Raw genomic sequence first — 6,000 nt, 5'->3', positions numbered from 1 at the left:
CATGTTCTGTGAAATCCCAGGTGGAGTGGTGTGTAACATGAAGTTCTGACATTTAATTTTGCTATGTCTGACTGCAGGCAGTACTGTGACAGCTTGGTACCAATGGCTGTTTCAAGGGATAAGATGTGCTTCAGCCCCAGTCTGCATTACAAAGAGGAAAAGTTCTTTTCAGATGCATATTCACAGTACTCAATTAAAGAAATGGAAAGGTCTTGAAAACAAACCAACTTTTTTTTTTTTTTTGCATTTCTGCTTCTTCTTCTACGGTATGAAGGATCTCATGACCATTAGATTTGATCTTTATCTTTAAAGTATTATAAATAACATGATAGTTAAGTCTGTAAAGTCTGCCTTGACTGAGAGAAATACAGTCTTTTATCTATTTAAGAAATGGTAAAGAATCAGTTTAATTACAGGTTATATGCATGGGATATTCATGATACTGTGGTAGGGGGAGATAAATTATTTTTCACTCAAAATTGACATAATTCAGTGGTGGACAAATGGGGATGAATCATAGTTGACTAAAAAAAGGTGTAAATTTTGTACTGCTGCTAACCACTAAGATGATTTGTCCAGGGGTGAAGTGGTACTTTTTGAAGACCTTACACCAAGACTAAGGTCTATATAATCCCATGAGAAGTCATGGATGGAGGAAGAATCATACGGTTAGAGCTAAAACTAGTTATATGTTTGACCACAGGAAATTCCCATAATGGTGTCCCTCAAACTTAAACCTAACCCAGAGAAATACTTTTACCCTTGACCACGTCATCTTTTTATCCATCTTCTACACCTTAATCTCTACCTTTTAACCAACAAGTAGCATCATTCTTTCTCTCTCCTTCCTTCTATTTGGAATATTTCCTTTTCAACACTTTCATTTCCGTTCCAACCAACTGTGACACTGCTCTAACAGTAACATTGCTTTTGGCCTGCTCTCTTTCTCCAGTGTCCAGCCCTGTTATAAGAAGGGGTGAAACCCTTGTTACTGGATGCAATGACTGCCAGAGGGATCTTCCCTTTGTGTGCTTCCCTCTTCCCCTGCAGAGTCTATGACCAAAGGTGGGTGATAAAGTGATGCTTCATGCCTCAAGTCTGCCACAATCCACAGAGGAATTATATTAAGGACTCAGTTCTACAAAGCATTAAACCCCATGCAGTTTGTGTAGCCCATTAGAGGGCAAATTGTCTAATAAAGAACAGGATCGAATAAATCCTTGAGAGGTGATAGCTCTGCAGAAAACACCTGTAGAGCCTGAACACTGATGACAAGGGCCAGCACCTCTCTGAAATTACTTTTTTATCTCTATCCAAGACCATTCAGCTACTTCCAAGGGGAAAACTTAGCCCTGTACATCCCTTGCTCCTATCACTTATTTAACACACAGTTGCTTCTGCAAGACTCCTGCATCTGAATGGTCTTTTGGATGCCACTGGCATAATTGCTAAACTCAATGTTAACCATATTTAAGGAGTCACTGGTCTTTCTTTCTAGGATCCCATAGGATTTGGTTTTCCCCAACTACAGCCTCTCCATAGCCACGTTAAAAATAGGCTTGGTAATACTTTTCACATTTGTAGGCTGTCACAAACGGTTAGCAGGGAAGGAGTCATTCAAACACACATGACTTTATAATTAAGGCACCTAACTCTTATAAACCCCATTTTTCACAGAAGCAGTGACTTTTAATAAAGTGCAGTGGAGCTGTGGGGGATTCTGTGGTTTCTGCGTGCAGGCCTTGTGCGAACGTTTTGACCCTCAGCCCTGACCACAGAGACCACAGTCATCAGGAGGAATATTTATTTCCACTCCAGCACTTGTCTGGTCTGGTGGACAAGCCCCTGAACACGGAGAGGCTGAGGGAAGCGAATGGCAGTCATTTCCCTTTGCTGTCCCTCAGTTTCTCCACCTATAAAATTGGGATAATGATTTCTTCTTCTTTGGAAAGCTCCCTTGAGAGCAAGGATGAACTGAGCAAGATGTTAATTTTTTGGATGGGGTCATTGAGGTGTTCAGCTGATGAAGTTTGAGAGAGAGATGGAAATGAAGTCCAGGAGCCATAAATCCCATTTCTATGCTTGCTTTGAGGGATGAAACTCCTTTTATTCCCTGGCCTTCTGATGAGTAGGATGCAAGAAATTAAAACCTGGAAATTAAACAGATGAAGCTCTTTTATCTGGATCAGTAGGAGTATCACATGATGAAAGCATTCTGCTCTCTCCATGCATGTAGGAACAACACACTCAAAACTGGAAAACTCAGATATAATTAAGAGAGCCATTAGATAATCACTAGAAATTAATTTAACTTCATTGTAAGGGCTATTATTTTCAGTTTACCTGCTGAGCAAAGTCAAGGAAAGTACCTGATTATCAGCGTGATGACAACAGGTCATTCACAGGGTGAATTAGAAGATCAGATGCTGCAAGTGCTGCCTGTCAGCATTCACTATCTTGTCACACAGGGCACCAGCACTGGCATGAAGACACTGCACGGTGAGAAAATGGGATTTTGGAGAGACACAGGCCACCTCTTGGAATGCCTATCTGGCTGCAGGTCAGGGTGCCCTCGCTGGGACTCTGGCATTTCAATCCTTCTGCTGTCCAGTTCACCAGCAGGTTGAAAAATCCTCACTTTTAGCTAATCCTTTGTCTACTCTTGAGCACACAAAGTGTGACTTTTGGTGGCCATTTGAACTCTTGTTGTGGGATCTCTGTGATAGGTAACAAGCCTCACAGCGAAGGAAAAAGCAATAGATTCATCATTGGCACTTGCAGATTTCTGACACTGGCTCATATTCACTTTCCTAATCAGGTGAGGGAAACATGGGTCTAGATAAAACTGTTGGAGAGTGGGGACAGGGCTGCAGATATATGCACCAGGAGAGCAGTTATCAATGGCTCATTGTCAAAACAGAAAGCGGGGCTGGAAAGCCAGAAAACACAGCCTGGGAGGACAGATTGATCGAGTTACATTTATGAGCCAAAGGAGAGCCTTGGTGGGATATAAGTGCCTTTGAGCACAGAAAAGGCTGTTAAAAACACACTGGTACAATCCATCCTCACTGGCAGGATAAGGAAAGCCTTTACGTTGCTGCAAAGAAAAATTCAAACCAGATAGGAAAAAAATTTATGAGGATCGAGAACATCAGTAGACTCAAGACTGTGAAATCTCCATCCTTGGGGGTCTTTAAACACAGGCTGGATAAACTTTTGCCAGGAAAAACAGGTACAAGGGCCCCTGTTTAAGATAGGCAGCGCTGCTACAGGCTTTCTGTGCATGTTCCAGTGATGCCCTGAGGCTTGATGTGCTTCTGGCCAGGCTTTGTGCACTGGGTACAGGCTGCTGGTAGCTCAGGGCAGCACACAGAGATATTCCACTCCCAAGATGCCTGAAAAATACGAGTTTATTTTATGTCAGGCAAGACTGGAGCTTTTCCAGGAGAGACTGTGGTTGTGTGATGCAACTGAATGGGCAGGTGGGAAAAAAGCAGCAGCTGAGCAAAGGAAATGAGGCTGGGTCATGAGCAGACCTGAGCCTTTTCTCTGTGCTTCCCTCAAGGTCATCTCGTTGGCAGATGAGCTGATGTGGATTTCCCCAGAAGAATGATTTTGACCGTAGCTGGGCTGCTTTAGGAATGCAAGCTGGGACTTTGGCTTACTGGGGCTGAGCTCAACACCCAGCAAACAGAACAGCATTGGAGAGTGGGAAAGCAAAATGGTAAAATCACCCCAAGAAACATGTAGAGGGGAGGTAGCACAGAAATCGCAGAATCACAGAATGGTTTGGGTTGGAAGGGACCTTAAAACACTATCTCGTTCCAACCTCCTGCCATGGGCAGGGACACCTTCCACTATCCCAGGTTGCTCCAAGCCCCATCCAACCTGGCCTTGAACACTTCTAGGGATGGGACAGCCAAAGCTCCTCTGGGCAACCTGTGCCAGGGCCTCACCATCCTAATGGTTTGGGAGTTCTCAGCAAAGGTGTTATGTGGGTAATCTTGGGGTTTTAGGAATCACACAGAACAAACTGAAGTAATTGTAAAAATACAATAAAAAATAGATTTAAATATAAAATAGACTAAAAAATTTAAGTTCTTTGGTCTCAGTGGCCATATGGTAGCAGCAGACATCTTTGGGGAAGGTGCTTTGCGAGGATTAATGGCCAGATGGGGGTTAACAGGCCACAGCTGTACTATGATCCCCAGCTCCACCCCAAATTAATGATCTTCTGAGGACATATCCTTAAATTAAGAGGAAATGACAGGTTTAAATTGGCATGTGCCACACACAGCGCAGTGGCAAGCCCAACAGTTAGTATAATTTTTAATACGGCCATAGAAAACACCTTTTTATACTAATAGAATAAATCATGTTCTCAACACCTGGAGTTTACACCAGCCAACCTGTAATAACGTATTAATGCATAGCAGTTGCACATCCTGTTACAGAGCAGCAATAAAATGGTGAGGGACCCAAGGGGACAGGTTTTAGCGCCAGCACGACTTGCTGGCGGCTGCAGATCACCACTCCCCAACAGTGCAGCTGTACCTGCAGCACCACATCACAGACCAGGGACTTGTTTTCCTTCCTAGATGTCCATGGGATTTTATATTTTTTTTTTCCTTCTTTCTTGATCATGCAGACTTCCATTCAGGACAATATTATTATTTTCAGTCTTCCTTTAAGAGTGTGCTCTAATTACACCAACTATCAAGACTGTTTCATGTCAGATAGGTGGCAAATGATGCCCCTGGTCCTTGCAAATGCAGCCATGGTGGCAAGATGTCCCATCCCTGGAAGTGTTCAAGGTCAGGCTGGATTGGGCTTGGAGTAACCTGGTCTAGTGGAAACGTCCCTGCCCGTGGCAGGGGGGGTGGAATTAGACAATCTTTAAGGTCCTTTCCAACCCAAACCATTCCATGATTCTATGATTCTACATACTCAGCAATGTAAGGGTACTTCTGATACTTGTACATTTACAAGTATCATCAGTCAAGAAAACTCAGCTATTACCTTATGTGTGGTACCTTTACTGTTCAGCAAAAAATCAGAGATCTGGACAGATTAAACCAGAGACTGTTTTGATAACTATGGAGGGTTTACATGAGATCACATTTTAATCCTTTTGCTTTCTATTGTGTAGATTATAAGAATTGTGTCCAAACCACTGAGGAAACTCTGAGCCAGTAACTGCCTTTATCAGGACTCAGTGTCTTCCTAAGGCACTTAAATATTTGGGGTTTCCAAATCAGAAGACACAAACTCAGCACTGGATAAAGCAGCTGCTGTGTTGGACTGATCTCTCTCTCTGCAAGAAGAAAACCAGTTTTGCAAAGCTGTGGTGGTCAGTTTTCCAGTCACAGAGCTATTGCAGCTTCCACACCATCATCTTTTCATTTGACTTTTGAGGCCTCCAGGCTTCTCATTACCATTATTATCACAACTATTTTAAAAAGACTGGGTCCACAAATTCATTCCCATGGTACAGCTATAATGAATTGAGGCACTGAGAGGTCTGGACGGGAGCCCAGGTCTCCAGAAGGCCATTTCAGTGCCTTCACCTTCCACATGTGTTGGTAAGGAGGGTAGGAAAGCATCTGTTTTCCCTAAAAAATAAATTAATCAGTAAATGTGCCAAATCTGATATGATGCAAATTCAATATAATACCAAACTGTCAAACAGCTAGTTAGGAAAAGCAGCAACGGCCCTTATTTCTAGACTTGGAGTGATATCACCAACGATGTCTTTGACAAGGAGGTAAACAGGAAAAGCTGAGTTGGCTGAAAGTCTAAGAAACAGGGAGGGAAAAGTCCATGTTTACCACATGGAAAAGGACAGACAAAGGCAGCACAGAACTGAATGTTATTTTCAACATTCCCAAAAGGGGATGAGACAGGATAGAGGGTTAAAGACACAACAACACTTAAAAAAGACTTTAAACAAGTACTTACTAGTGTTTCTTTCTGAGTGGATTTGACTCGGGTTCCCTTTGT

At 42.8% G+C, this 6,000-nt stretch overlaps 1 protein-coding gene across 1 annotated transcript in view; it reads right to left on the bottom strand.

Moving 5' to 3' along the window:
* Window positions 1-6,000, bottom strand: part of SUPT3H (SPT3 homolog, SAGA and STAGA complex component) — a 276,110-nt gene continuing 270,110 nt past the window's right edge. The window contains exon 13 of the mRNA XM_051811711.1: window positions 1-141. The gene's annotated coding sequence lies outside the window, so the exon portion shown is untranslated. The remainder of the gene's footprint in view (window positions 142-6,000) is intronic.

Source organism: Manacus candei, unplaced genomic scaffold (genome assembly GCF_025592945.1).
Source record: "Manacus candei isolate 608988 ecotype Guabito, Panama unplaced genomic scaffold, ASM2559294v1 h1tg000007l, whole genome shotgun sequence".
NCBI classification, from domain to species: domain Eukaryota; kingdom Metazoa; phylum Chordata; class Aves; order Passeriformes; family Pipridae; genus Manacus; species Manacus candei.
The sequence above is the reverse complement of the archived record's forward strand: the minus strand, read 5'-3'. Positions and strand labels throughout refer to the sequence as shown.